The sequence below is a fragment of the Pseudopipra pipra genome, chromosome 3, assembly GCF_036250125.1.
Source record: "Pseudopipra pipra isolate bDixPip1 chromosome 3, bDixPip1.hap1, whole genome shotgun sequence".
Lineage (NCBI taxonomy): Eukaryota > Metazoa > Chordata > Aves > Passeriformes > Pipridae > Pseudopipra > Pseudopipra pipra.
In genome coordinates, this window is record NC_087551.1 from 44,140,464 (window position 1) to 44,156,248 (window position 15,785).

General features: G+C 39.7%; 1 long non-coding RNA gene across 1 annotated transcript in view; it reads right to left on the reverse strand.

Annotated features, from left to right (window-relative positions):
- Positions 1-6,615: 6,615 nt before the first annotated feature.
- The window catches only part of LOC135411418 (uncharacterized), a 30,167-nt gene continuing 20,997 nt past the window's right edge, over positions 6,616-15,785 (reverse strand). Inside the window, exon 3 of the long non-coding RNA XR_010429141.1 lies at positions 6,616-10,513. This is a non-coding gene — a long non-coding RNA (uncharacterized LOC135411418). The remainder of the gene's footprint in view (positions 10,514-15,785) is intronic.

The window sequence follows — 15,785 nt, forward strand, 5'->3', positions numbered from 1 at the left end:
GTGTTTCCTGCAGCCAGGAGTGAGTGAGGGCCACCAGTGCTCCCAGCTGAGCAGAAGCTTTGAAACACGGGTAGCACAGTGAGCCAGGACTGGCAAGCCTTTCTGTGAGACTGGGCATCTCTAGCCAGACTCAGCTAACGTGCCAAGTTGAAGTCTGCACAAGGCAAGCTGACAGTTGGCCACAAAACACCAAGGACTTCTATAAAAAAAAGACTTCAGGTAGTCAAACTCTGTCAAGTGTGCCAACACAACTGCTTGCAACACTTCCAACAGTCTTGGAAGGACTGGGAGGATGTGGTTGCATTTTTTGTGAGCAGATATATCTTTGTCTATCTGTTATCAAGACTGCTAGGACTGTGAAACTGGGGCTTCTACTTGCTTTCTTAAATGAAGCCTTGGCACTAGTCACCTAAAGAAATACTTGGCACCATATTTTTTTTGTTGACCATTGTAGCAAACATAACCTATTTCTGTAAGAGGAAAGGGAGAAAAAGTTGTTGCGGTCACACTCAATATAGATTCACCTACTTCTTAAAATATTCTCTAGTGGGCAGATTTTGGCTTGTGAACACCAAATATTCTCACCAAAACCAATTCTACAACAAAGAATTGGTATAATGCGACATATGGCAGAAGAGCATGCCTAAATACTTTACCTAGAAATATCACCTTTGTATTCCAAAGTATGAAATGAACTCTAAACAAAACTGTAATATGCTTTAATAATGAATCAAATAACAGATCCAAATAATGACTGAAAAGATATAAGAAAAAATGTTTTGTTTCCTCATATCCTTTTCAGAAGCATTGAAATTATATTACCTGCCCACCTTGATAACAGCAGTGCATGGAGATTTATCAGTAGCAATTAAAGTCCATGGTTTTTATTTTGTTTGTCTCCAGACTGATAGAAATTCAAATAGAAGTCTGTTTACTTAAGGGACAGATATGCTTTCCAGCAGCGTATTCAGCTGGGCAGGTTTTCTCCCCCTCAAAATGATAAATCTGATGGATGATGGAGTCATCTCTCACTGACGTCAAACACCACTTATAAGCAACAGATGTGCTGATCTGAGCTCTAAAGGTGGGACAGTAATAGTTTGCAGACGAACTTTTGTGCTGGTGAGGAGATTGATAAAGGTGAGAGCAGAATATTAATAAAAAACTAGTGCAGTGCAGAACTTGGATCTGCATGAAAGCTGGGAAAAACATTCTCTTCAGCCAAGTTGGGTCAAAAAGTCATCCCTTATAGATTTTTACTTTTAAATCAGAAAAAGTATTGCTTGTTAGGAAATGGAAAACATGCAAGTATTTGAGGATGTTCTTGCCTCAGGACAGTTGGAATTAAGAATGTACAGTAAATCTATAGCAGTAGAATTTCATTCACATCAGTGGGAATTTTGCCATTACCAGGAACTAGAAAAAAGGATTCTCAGGCACATTTCTCTCCAGTCATCCCTTTGAGTCTTTCCAGACAGAGTTATCATCTTCAAGAAAGGCTTTCATTCGTAAAGGGTGAAAATGAAAGGAGAAGAGATGACATCTTGTGTGTGTGTGTGTCAAAAGCTTTGGCCATCCCTTTCTACAGTTGAAACAACCAGAGAACACTTAAAATGCCCAGGAAATCAACCCTGGAGTGTTAGAGGACTCCCCCTCCCCCCACATGTACTGCAGCACTCCATTCTGCTCAGACTTCACCACCTTTCAAGGTCTGTTTTCATAGGGGAGGACTTGGGCTATGCCTATGCTAGTAAATTAAACAGTGCCAGGGAACATTCCTGAGCAATGTAATTCAACATTTCATAGTGTTGAATTGTTAAAGCAGTCCTCAGGCCTCTACGTGAAAAGAAAAGAGCAGTAGGGCTCTGTTTTCAGTATTTCTTAGAACAAAACAGGGAGGCTACCCAATGCTGAGCAAAGAGAAGGTGCAGAGCAGCTAGACTAAGTCACCTGGACAATTGGATTGTTCATTCTGTGCTACAGGTCTTTTGTTCTCACCACGCAAGGACTGCTAATGCACATGAAGAGGACACCTTTCTCTGTCAGCAATGACACTATGCAGGACTGGCATCACTCTGATATTTGGCAGGGTTAGCGATGAGCTAGCATTCATGCGAATGAACTAGCTCTCGCATGAGCTCTCAACAGGCCAGGTGCTTAGGTAGTGTAAAAAAAAATGACTTACTTGTCTTCTAAGTACATTGAAGCTCTCAGGATTAAAAAGTGTGAAATGGAAGTACTGATTTTAGCACTTTGTTCAGAAATTATCTTGTGAAGAATCCTCATTAGAGGCATAAAATTAAACTGGGTTACTGTGAACCATGTGTAGGCTTTATTCTCCCTCATTACGGTTTCTGCCCCAGAAGGTACTCTAGAATGAGCAACATAAGCAGTGCTTCATGCCAGCCCCTTACCATAATACCTTCATTTCTGAAAATGAAACTCTGGTGACAAAGACTTGCTTGCCTCTTTCTTCTCTAAGTGTTGCTACTTAAATTGTTCAGTCACAGTCAGAGAAGACAACAGAGGTTGCCTTCTTCTGTAAACCCACTTGTGGCTGTTCTTCGTGTGTTTTTGGTGTGTATCTGTAGCACAGCCAAGGCTACACAGCATTCCCCAAGGGAAAAGTCTGTCTGGATGGTCAATGTGGACTAGGGGAGAAAATCATGTGTTTGCACAGGTAATAACTGAGTAATAGCAATTCAGTCTTGCCAGAGACCAACTATGAAATTGATGTGGTTTGCCCCTTTTGTTTTCTTATCCTGACTATATTTTAATGAGTTTTCTCTCATCAACATCTAACTCACCTTGTTTTTCACAATGAAAAGTCCTGTTTTTTGAAAGTCCCTAATTGTGAACCGTGGACATCTTTATGTGGTAGACTCTAAACATAAATGCCAGTCCAGCAGTCAACAGTTGATTCTTCACACACCATCTGTATTAAGCTCTGAGAAAAAACCGTCAGCTGTCAAAGAAGTTGTTTATAAATCAATACATCTTTGAACAAAAAAAGAACAGGTATATTATTTTTAGCAGACTGTTAAGGTAAATAGTCATAAAACACAAAAAATGCATGATAATCATCCAGAAAATAAATGTTGAGGTAGCAAAATGAATTATTAAGTGCCATCAACTGAAGTCCAATGCGCATGGAAAAGAGTGTTCAAGGCATGTATCAGTAACCTTCTTCTATCAGGCCAGCTGCAGGTTTAGAGTCTGTGTGGCACGGTTTTTTGGGTATTTTTCTTTCTATAACATTTTTCATGTGGTGAAGTTTGTCTGAGGTCTGAGAAATGTTTCTTGGTCTATGATCAAAGTCATTCAAGTTTTACCACAGTTGAACGTTAGAATAATACAGTAAACTATAGTTCACAATTCTGCCTGTGGAAAATATGAAAGAGAATTCTCATAGGGAACAATGAATGAAATGTAGCCAAATACACCTGGCTGGAATTTACAGAGCATGGTGCTGTATTTTCAAAGTCAAATCTCATATATTAGATTTTTCAGTGACAGGCTATATCCTTCAGGATTAAACAAACATATTAAACAAAAGGCAATGTTCATAGCAAGTAACATGATTCCTTACAAGCCTCCTCACTAACTGTACAAATCCTGCCCTGTACTACTGCCAGTGAGTAAAACCCAGCCTATGGGACAGGTTTACTGAGCCCAGTCCTGACCCAGTAGAGATACAAGCCTGCAGTCAGGAAGCAAATAATTAGTCCCAGCCCTAGTCACCCCAGCCAGATGGCATGACTCTACTGTTCTAGGCCACAGCTTCGTTCATAATTGTCACTTGGGTAGTGGTGCTTCTTCAACAAAAGAAAAGAAGAACAAAAACATCCGTGAAATCCAATAGTTTGAGTTTTATCATCTGAAATTGTGATTCTACTGATTTCCTCTTTTTGACACAAGTCCAAACACTAGAAGATGAGCCGGCTTCTGCCATGCTAGTCTGCAGCTGTACCTTTGGGAAAATGAGGTTTTGCCTGTTTTATACACTACTCCACAGTTCTTGATGCTGAGTACTGAAATATTAACCCATCTTCTGTGAGTTACAGGTACAGAGGGTTTCTAGGTTGTGTAGTATTGTCAGTTTTGATTAATTTTTAAATGATTCAATAAAAAAAAAGACTCAGTCTCAGGATTTGGGGGGGGTCGTTGGGTAGAGAGTTTTTCTTATGAAAGATTCTAGACTGACAGCCCTAATTTTTTTTTTCTCTCTTGTGAGTGTGGGACCTGTGTGGATTCAAATGAGCTGTGGGCTTGCAAGACACTTGCTAGTACAATGCAACCTTGTTCTGTGGGAACTAATCCTAGAGACAGAGGGTAGGCTGTGGCAGACCAGCTGGAGAGTTCACAAGGATTACAGTCGCTCTCAGGCCATTTCATACCCTTTGGTATTGCAGCAGTTATGAGATGGGCAGTAGCCACAGGCCCGTACCACCATCCCCTACATATCCTACAAGAGAGGTGGCTGCAGAGGATCTAACTAGTTGGCCAGGTATCCCTTCAGGAATGAGGCAGAGCAGAAAGCTGGTCTGATGTCCCTTTAGCAAAGTGGTTTCACCTGGATCCTTCCTCTTTTTCCAGAGTCTATGGTTGGAGGTTCTTGCGATGTTTTACAAATACCAACCCTCTCTGGCTCACCCCTGTGAGTTTGCTGCTGGGTCTGAAACCAGTTTCCAAGATAATGGAAATAATGGATAATCTTCAGGCAGATTATTTTGATCCTGTTTTTCCCTTATTCTGCACATATGCAATAGAGACAATGTTGGCTCACAGGTTGCACTGTGAGGCAAAAATAACTGAAGTTAGTGATGTGTTTGGAGAAAGTACCCCTGCAGGATAGAAAGCAGACACTCGGATTAGCTCAGGAATAAAGGGAGGAAGTGTAAACTAAGCAAGATAATGGTGGAATTGAAAACCCTCTAAACTGGCAAACTTCCTTAAATCTCAAGTACTCTTTGAATGTGTATGGTACATAGCTACATAACAAGGCAAATCAGGTGTAAAAGAATGATAAAGCTGTTAATTGAGTTGCATACCTCCAGGCCAGCTAAGCCCTTGGCCCAAGGTAGGTGTGCTGGAACCCCTCACTTCTAGTTCATCATCACTCTAGTTCATCATCTCAGTTTTAATTCCTTATTTCTGAAGTTTTTATTTCCCATAATATTCCAAGTGAGAAATTAGTTTTCCAGGGCTACAAAGCCACTGAACTTTCTTACTACTTAATTTTAACTATTTCTAATACTCTAAACACTAGTTCTTTGAAAAGAACCTTACTATAAACTGTCTTTTGCCATTCTCTGAGCATCAGACACTAAACTAACTTTCTGAAAAATCTACATAAACCTTAGCAATAATATAGCTTTTGACTTGCTGATTTTGTTTACGTAATTCACTGAAAATTACTCAGGTTTGCTTCTCCGTTGTTACTCACCTACTGGCTTTAAGTTAGGCTGATTACTCTTTCCACAAGACGCTGACTCTTTCTCCTGGGGCACAGCAGTGAGCAGAGGGGTGTTCTGGTCTCCCTCAGGAGTTTCAAGTCACCCTTGGAACAAGAATGAGTTTTCAGCTTAGAAAAGGCTCCTATGGACCATGAGAATGGGTTAGAAGTGCTACAGATGTGAAGCATCCATTTACACCTGGCTACCATCATACAAAAAGAACAGAGAGTACGGAAAAGGGTGTGTTAAGATTGTCTGAGGCATAGCCACAGCTATTAAGGAAAAAAGACTGTTTCCAAACATCTGTTCTGCTCCTGTCTATGTTACAATCAGACCTTTGTTCTGATTAAGTGGCAGTTAGAGTTGGTTATAAAAAATTAAGTGTTAGACAAGAGAGGATGCATTGCATCCTGGAAGTGCAGTAGCAGCTAAGAAGTTCATGACAGCAGCATGAGTCCATTATTCCTCCCACCAAAGGAAGATGAAGTGGAGAAAATCAGAGGTTACTGGTGGCACAGATTCCCGGCATTTGCTGCGCTTTCATGGGGCACAGCATTACCTTATCTGCACCCTCCTCCTGCTGCCTTCATGCTGCTAACAGACTACTCTCAGTTTTTCAACCAAACTGGACTAAAGACTTCGCCTGCCGTCCTCTGTCCTCAGCCAGCAAACACAATCCCCAGCCCCATGCTAGCGCCTGAATAGTGCCTGGGGACAAGTATTGATTGGCAGAGCTCAAAACCACCCTGGACTCTTCTAAGGATGTATCCCCTGAGCCAATAAAGTCCCAGGGACAAGAGCATTCATTACTGGGAGGGACATAGGCCTGGTGTGGGACAAGAAAGGGAGGTCGGGGATGGGATCAGTGAGGCTGTAATCACTACTGCTGTCCCAAGCTACATGGTTGTAGCAATCAATCAATCTGTTACACCAATGAACATCTCAGAGTTGCATCTTGCTCTTTGGCCGACTTGTGGGCTGCCAGGAGCAGCTGCAGGATTGGCCATGGTTGTTATGTTACTGTCACTTGTGATGCAGCCCCCAAAGCACAGATGCCATTGCAGCTATAGCTGTGTTACAAGGTCAGTTACAACTTCTAGCACAATTCACAACTGGTACTGCTGTTGATACACTTGCACTTTTTAAAAACTTTATTCCTTTGAAAACATGGCTACAGATTCAAGAAAGAATGTGATTTCACATAATTTTGACAAATTGAAAAATTGATTCCAACATCAGACACATATCCAATAAAAATACAGATATCTACAGAGGGGTTTAGATGAAGCAATTTCATATATGTTTTATGTTACTGAATTTTCTCTTAATAATCTTTTCACTGAGAATTTAATTCCTCTCAGCCATAAAAGCATTTAGTTTCTGATTCTCTCTTTTTTATCCTTAGATCTGAAAGATGTTCATAGATAGGAAACACTTGAGCATTCACAGATCGCATGTGCTGTGTCTGGGAAGGACTAAACACATCATGTTTCTGTTGTAGTATCTATACTGTAGAAGGTGCAGGAATAATAATGACCTTTTATTTATAAATCTGGAAGAAAATAATGCAATACGATGTGCTCAAATAAAGCCCTCAATGCATACTATAATTTTATTGTTTGATACTTAGATTTTTAACAAGCATTAGTAAAGTCTTCATCTTGGCTCAATTGGTCATTTTTTCAGGTTCAACATGGCCATAATGGGAACATGCAGCCCATTTTAGGTACAGAAATAAAATGTACACACAACTCCAAGCCTTGTCCATGCAGCATGTGAGCTAGCCTTGCCTGGAAACTGACTTATTTACTAGTTTTGTTAAATTTGAACTTCTCAGGAAATGTCGGTTGCATTTCTGTAGCTGGCTGAGAAGACTTTATTTAATTGACATCCTCGTCTTGGTCTAAGGAGGGCTAATAATTCCCTTGGGTCTATTTGCATTGAATTGACTCAATTTCCTGAAAATGTTAACTTGTTACTGGAAAATGTTAACTTGTTACCGCACTCTACACTGTAGCAGGGTACTGTGTCTCAAAAGCTGAGGAGTACGATTTAGGAAATGGCAACCTGGGAGGAAGTAAAATTGCTAATTAGCCGATACTATTACAGACCAGCAACATTGGATGCCCTGCAGCCGAATAATTCATTGACATGATGGTATCAGCAGAAGATCTTTAAGACTTCTTTTCAGATTTCTTTTAACAGACCGATGGTCAAATGAATGTCTCAAATACCCGGCAGACCTAATTTGGGAGTTTTGTCTCAGATCAGCTAATTTAGTACTTTATCAAATGTATTTTTTTATCGTATTTTTCAATGGCAGGTTCACAACAGTAATCTTGACTGCTTGGATTGTTTCTGTCTCCCAGATGAAAAAAAATTATCCTCGTTTTGTTTTGTTTTTTTCTTTTTTTTTTTTTTTTTTTTAATCTTGTCACTCAATTTCATCAGAGAACAATTAACCTGCTTACAGATCAGCAAACTGGAAACGATCTGATACTTAAGACACAAAATCTATAATTTTGTTCATTGCTTCATTTTACTTCAGAAGCAGAGTGTGTTTCTGCAACAGAACTACAAAATCCAATAGCCCGGTCTGTAAAAGCAACTTAAAACTAAAAAAATAATACCTTATAATATAGTCGATTTTTTTTAAGCATGTGCGTCATCTTTTTCAATTTTTTTCTTCTGCTTTTCATTTCAATAGTGAGGATACCATCTAAAATTGGACACAGTGAAAAGACAGTTCCTATTGTACTGCCTCACCTTGTTTTCAGAGGCAGAATTTCACTGAAACACCTCAAAAATAAGCCGTTTCTCTAAAATTACATTCTGTCTTTTCGATTTTTTTGTTCACAGCAGGGGTGCTGTGACCAACATGTGTGGACTGTTTTTCAGCCTTCTCTAAATAACTGCGAGCCCTGTTCTTGAAAATATGATCTAGTCTCTCTGAAAACCTTAACAGCCCTCGAAGTATTGCATGACTATATTGATTTCATTGAACCAGATGACTCGGTGTTTCTTCCCACGTCATTTATATTATAAACAGTGACATTGCAGCCATGACTGTCTAAAGATGCGGTTCAGTTGAAGTCTGAAGCTTGAGGCAAATACTTTAGCCTAGATGTGTCCTTGCCCTGCAAATTTACTTCACTTTAGATTATCTACTACTCTGTTCGAGACACCTGCGAACTTTTGTCACCGCTTCCCGGCAGAAGCTGTGACAACCATGGGTTCCCGTCACCATCAATGCTGCGGGTCTGAGATGTGTACTGTGGCGTTAGCCCAAAACACAGCCTGGAGTTTACTGAGTGTTTGAAGTTTTGCTTTTTTTGTAGATTTAAAAACTACTCTCAAATCCTCTGGCTAATTGTCCATTAGTACGCTCTTTTAAACATTAAACAAACCCCTTTATTTACCTTCCCTGCTGCCTGATAGTCCTCGGGAGGCAAAGCTGCTTGTGCCTTAGCGACTTGAACCTCTGTGACCTGAATAGTTGTTTGAGATGTTAATTCACTGAAGAATGAAGTTGAATAACGATGGATCGAAGAATTTCCCTCACCCAGAAGAAAACATGCTTGCATAAGCTTTGTGTATTGATCGGCTAAATTCAGTTTCACTCTCTCCAGAACCTCGGTGCTAGCTAGTTTCTAACACAAAAGGAAATTATATTCTCTCGTATTTTAGGAAAGAACTCTGATTCTCTGTGAAGGTAGTCTGGTCGAGAGTCTTTTCCTTGGAAGTCCTGCCAAAAGAGCAAGACCCGTGTGCTTGGTGACGTTAACTCAGAAAAGTGATTTATCATTTGTGTCACAGAATGCTACTGATATTTCCCACTGTGACTTTTCTGTCCCCATGGTGAGGTCAAACTGAAGCAAACTTCAAATTTAAATTTTTCTGCTACCTACAGGTTTCTACAAACACCTCAAATATAACATCAAATGAACAACTTGCCCTTAGGAAGGAGAGAACAGCACATTGAAATCAATTCTGTGCTGGTTTGCTGCTTTGAAGTCTTGATGGTGGGATCCCATTGACCTCAGCGGCAAAATTCATGTTGTTATTACTGAATCACAGCCCTGCCTTTCAACTTCAGCTAATCACAGGTAGGTGATATAAATTGTCCTAACTATTTGGAAAAATTGCAGAACTATCCTAATTTATTGCAGTTTGAAATATGAGCCTACCTCCTATAATGGTCATTAAAACCTCAAAACCTCGGTCTGGGACATGAATCCTGCTCCTCCTCACACCACATTCCCTAGTAATGGCTCTGTCGGTGACATCTGAACCTGGCTGGCTCTCTTGCATCTCAATAGTTGTGATGAGGAATGAGCAGATCTGAAAAAAAATAATGAGTCTGCAGGTGAGTATTACTAGATGATTATATTGTTCTGTGCCATTTGGTAGTTTCAAGGGCCTCATGGACTTTTAAAGTTCAGTAGCAGTCATTTAAAGAAAAACCTTTTGTTTTTAGAAACCTGAGCATAAAGCTGGCTTCAGCTGAGTGGAGTCTGATGGCTTCTCAGCAGATAAATCAAAACTGCAGTAGGAGGGCACTCAGAGCTGTATTTTTACATTCCTCCCCAAAAGCAGACCTCAATTCTCTCTGAAGTGTGCAAGGCAGCCCAGGGGAGTTAGGGTTTGTGAAGGGAATCATCTCACATCCTCTCCCCTCCCCTGCACCGGTGTCGACATGGCCTCTGATGCAGCCTCTCCAGGCCCTGGTACACCTCCGGGAGGATTGTGCAGGTTAAGCAGCTTCAGAGCAATCTTTGTGCAAAATGAAAGATTCAGTGAGGTCTCCAGTGGAAAACTCAGAGACAGGGAGAGAAAAGGACAAGTGCGCACCCAGCACAACCTCCCGAAACCACATTTCACTTAGGATTTCTGTAGTCTGCTATCCATTTAGACTTCAGAAAGCAGGAGGATAACCCTAACTAATTGAAAACAAGTGTCTTGTGCCTATTTGGGGTTCTCTTGAATTGCAGTCAGAGGGTGTTGCTGTCCCCTTGCTTTCCAAGCATAGGCAGGTTCCTCAGCGTGGGGAAGGTGTGCTGCGGAGAAGAGAAAGAAGAGAGGTGAGATGTGCCCTGACCTACTCTAGGAAGGGAGGGATATTGGCCATGTGTAATTGCCTGCACCTCGGCACTAGGAACAGTTCCTTATTTGCCAGTTCCTTATTTAGTCAGAGGTCTTTACCTTAGTGTAGGAAATGCTTCTCTCCCTGGCTTCATTACTGTACGTTCACAGCAGAGTACTTAATAGGCACTTCAGTTTGTAAATCCCCCTGATTCAGTTTATAAATGCCCGCTCCAGTTTATAAATATCTTGAAATTATACTGATATGGCATTGCATTAATTAAACACCACGACAAAAAACATAAAGCAATATAATCTTCATACAGTGAGCTCAGCAAGCTCTAGCCATGCTGTTACTGGCACGCAGGAGCTTCTTCTTCCTCTGCTCCAAATGTTGAAGGATGGGGAGAACAACACAACTCTGTCTCAGCAACGTGAGCCCAGGATTCATTCCTTACCCCTCTCTCCCACTCAAACCCGGGTAACTCTCCAGGCATGCAACAGCTGAGCCTGACCTAAGGTGTCTGGTTTGCATCCTTGGCTTCCACAGGCTGTACCACCTTGGATAAGTAACCTTGCTGTCAGGTCTCTGCCTGCAAAATAGAAATTACAGTGCCTATCTCCACATGGAGCCACTACATCCATAAAGCAGAGTGGGTGGTGATAGGGTGTAACAAAGAACATCTGATTCTTCTTCTGCAGAAGCATCACATGACCTTCCAACGCAGCAGATGCAGCACAAGATGCCTCCTGCTACATTTGGTGGGAGGCAGGGTTGTCTGGACCAGTTGGGAAGAGAAATCACTGAGAAATAGGTGTCTGTTTTTCAATAATTTGGAGTCAGAAGAAGGAAGGCAGAAAGCACAGCTTACTGGATTGTCAATGGAATTGTGATAATACACTAATACAAGGCATTTCTTAATTTCCAAATGTCTCATTTTCATGCTCTTGACCTTTATATCAATTTTGTGTCTTCAGAACACTTACACTCCTGTATTTAATTTTGGAGCTTCTTTATATTTCTTTTCACACTTAATTCTAAGTTACTGATGCTAATAACTGTAAAATTAATGTTTCCATATTAGGCACCATCCAGTCTTTCCAAAATTACCTCTGCCAAGAAAGCAGATGACAGCTTAACTGCCATTCATATGGTATATTTAGGGCAAAGCTTTTGAACGTTGAAGAGCGTCAATTGCTGCCTAGAATTTTTTCTGAAATAATTAAATAAAAATATAGATCTCCAAGGCTGGAGGGTACCATAGACCTCTGAGTCTTTCATTGGAGGAAAATAAAAGTTCAATAAAGGTCTATGACAAAATGTGTCCTCCACTACAGCCATAACTATTATTGTACAAGGATATAAAAAAGATTTACAGTGGAAATAATTTTTCTAACCCTATACAAGGGAAGCTCATATCTCAGAGTCAGCATTGTTGTAAAAATGCAGTTCTTTCCAAATTTTTATCCATTGAGTATTATACTGAATTTTGATGACACGCTTATTTTTCAGTTTGACAGTCTTCATGAACTATTTGCTTTAACATTTCCTGCAGCAAGTTCTGCAAGTTCATTACATACTGTGCATGAATAGCTATTTTTCTATTTCAAAACTGTTAGACTTCACCAGCTTCTGCTCTTTCTTGTATTAAAGCTGTTTTAAAAATTATGAGCATTCCTTTCTTTCTCATGAGCCACTCAGCTTCTGTTTCCTCTTATTAATGTCTTCATTGATCTTTCTCAGTCTCTGGAAATATTTCCTTGTTGGAGGTCATATCTGTTGCTCTTTACATGGAACTGATTTCCTTCACTGGCTGCAGTTTGATCAGGACTGGCAGACTACAAATGCAAACAGTATTAGAAGTCAGGGGGTGATAAGGACTGAGATATAACAGCCATATAGAATTCTGCTCTGTTCTTGTTGTCACTTTCTTAAACAAACCCTTTTTTTTTCATTGGTATTAAGCAGAGGGTTCTTCTGGACCATCTGTAATAACTTGCAAATCTTGCACTGGAACTGTGTTCATTTCATTTAGAATACAGTCTGGTGCTGCAAGGAACTTAACAGTTTCTTTTAATGTTTATGACTTTGCTTTTGATTAAAAAAAAAAAAAAACCAACAAAAAAGAAACAGCAGCCCCAGAACAAGCATCAAACTCATAATACACTGCCTGATGGCTTCATTTTGTCATATCTGCATATCTCAATCCCTGACTGATCTAAATCACCTATCATCATCTGCAGATTTTGCTACTATGCCCTGCTGTCAGATTATTAATAAACAGCCTCAGTTACAGCAGATGCATTGCAAACACTTCACTATTAACCTCATTTCTAGATGAAAGCTGGCTCTTTATCCTTTGTATTTCACTGTTTCCCAGCCCATTTTCGCTGCACAGAAGAATATTATCTTTTACACTCTAGGTGCCTGGTTTTCTTTAATAATATCATTGAGGGATTTTAAAAAATCTGAATAATTATATCTGCCAGTGCTTCTTTACCCACTAATTTGTTGACACTTTAACAAATCCTTATAGTTGGAAGCAAGGTTTTTCTTTGGCATAAACCAGTACCATTTCTGTAATCATCTAATTTTCCTCTAGATTGTTTTATAAGAGCTACTTAAAATAGCATGCCTCCCACTGAAAACTCATCAGTCTATAATAGCTCAAACTACCCCACAAATTTCAATTTCAAATTCATTGCTCTCTAGGCCTGCAGTTTAGCAATTGATTTTAATATTCTTTTTGTTAGAAGCTTAACAACTTCTTTTACAACATCCTCTGCATTCCTAGATGGTGATATTTCTAGTCACATTAGTTTCAGCTTGTCAGTATAAGAATTAAACTCCTATCCTTCATGATGCCCTTTTTTCATGTATACATTGATGCATGGAAATTCCCACACAATCCTATGCATTCAATGCTATGTCCATGCACAGATGAAAAACTATTCTGAATAACCTGTTGAACACCTTCTACCTTAACTGCAGGCTTTTTCAGTAACTGACAGTTATATCTAGTGGTTTTTTGTCTAATTCAACTTAACACCCCACCACCACCTCTCAGCATAGCTCAGCTGATTTCATATTATAGCTCAGCTGATTTCATATTGTACATAGCAATGAAGTTACCGAACCAGCATAAAAACTCATTTGATGCACTTGTAAATGGGGTTATATTTCATGGCTGACTATATAGAAAGGGGATGGGAAGTGATGAGCTAAGATATTTCTTCCAGTCCGATATTTAAAGTTTCTGCAACCCTAAGGGATATGGTAACATCCTGTTTGTTGCTTACAATAGCACACTCACTCCATAACCCACAGGCTTCAGTTGGCTTTGGGTCAGGCCCTGAATCATGACATTCTTCCCTGGCTCTTGGACAGATTCAGTTTTAACGTCCTTTGACTTCTTCGGATTAAGATTCTGCAGATTGTATTCAAAACAGCAAGCTTCCACAATTTCTCTTTGCCCTTTCCCTACCCTCTACCTTGCAATGACCAGTCAGGCAGCAAAGCCAACCGGCTAGACAGATGTTCCCCAGAGTTTTTCACCTCAAAACTCTTCTGCAGGGACACGTAGCAGCCAATAATTGCTTTTCAACACACATCCCTGCTGCACACCCCTGAGCAGACAGTCTGTCTGAAGACCATCTCTTTTCCTGCTCTTGTTTTCCTGTCAGAGAAGATTCCTCTGTCCTCAGTCACCTTCACTGTTGACTGCACACACACACCCACCATGGGCTTTGTGGTGGCAGCACATGATGCAACTTCAGGAGATTTTAGTTCTTACTTCTCTCGTGGGTACTTGTATATCCCAACTGGATTCTCTTTGCACGTCCCATAGGCTGAGAAAATTACAACCTCAAAGCCATTAGCACATTCCGTTTTACTCTTACCTATCCTTATGGCCTTCATCTGGACATTTTCCAAAACCAAGGACTTTGGATGCTGCGGTAAGACAGTATCCAAGACAGCATACTTATCCTTTAATGAGGGCCAAGGGGCTGCATGCATTATAAATTAGCCTTTCTTTCTTTAGTTCTAGTAAGCCTTCCTCATCTGATCTCTGCTACTGTTTCTTTGCCTGCTCTTCTTTTTTAATGTGAGATTGACATTGATTCTCCCAGGGTTGAAAATGGCCCCATTTACTGCTTACACAACAACCTTCAGAAGAAAATTTAATCAGTGATCGGAGATGCCACAAAATTTTAACTTGTCTATGAAGAATATCACATTTTTAATATATCTTCTAATTCATTTCACTTGCCTAAACACTCCTTCTTAAAGTGGCACTGCATATTATTCATAGTTATTTTATACTGTAACAGAGTATGTATGAACCTGTGGATAATTTTCTGATTTTATCTCCTGATGACATTTTCTGGCCACTTCATGTGCAAACATTGATCTCTTTCTGCCAGATAACCTTGCTAAAATCTGGGTCATTGAAATTATACTTATTTCAAATGCTATCAGTACTCTTAGAGACATGGTATTCCTCAGAGAAGACACTTTGAACACAAATGCTTCATTACTTTTTAAACTTGTTGAATTCACTCAGGAAAGAGATGCTTTGAATGGAAGTACACATCTTATGAAATGAGATGAGCTATGTTCCTTTGCTTCATGCCAGCAAATTTCAGCCAAAAAGCTGATTTTTTATTCACCAATGGGAATATGAAAAGAAAAGGGTTTAAAAATGTTTCACATCTTCCTAGCTTATAGAAAAGAACAAATCAATGTAAGAAAAAGGACATGCTGAGAGTCTTATAAAACTTTGTTTTCTTAATAGTGGCAAGGAAACCTGGAAAATCAATGAATTCACCCTCCTGACAAGATTAAAATCCTCCCTTATACAGGACTGTGATATTGGATGTTATTGAACTTAACATGATTACTTGCATTCTGTAACAATAGCAATCATCTGTAATGTAAATGTATTCAATATTGCATTACGCAAATAGAAATAATCTTAGTTGGCATTCTCTGAATCTCCCCAGCTGTATACACTCTCAGAGCAGCATGCGTTCAGGATAAGATTTCAAATTCTGACATTTTTGGCTCTGTTTAGTTTGAGTCTTGACTTGAATATTATTTGGTTTTGTTCTTCTGCTTTTTTTTTCTTTTAACTCAGTTATAGGCTGTTCAAGGAACTTTAATCAATGGCGTTTTTAGTTACTTGATACATATATTCATATCCGTAAGTGTGTATATATATCTCTCTACCTAACTAGCAGTTGGTG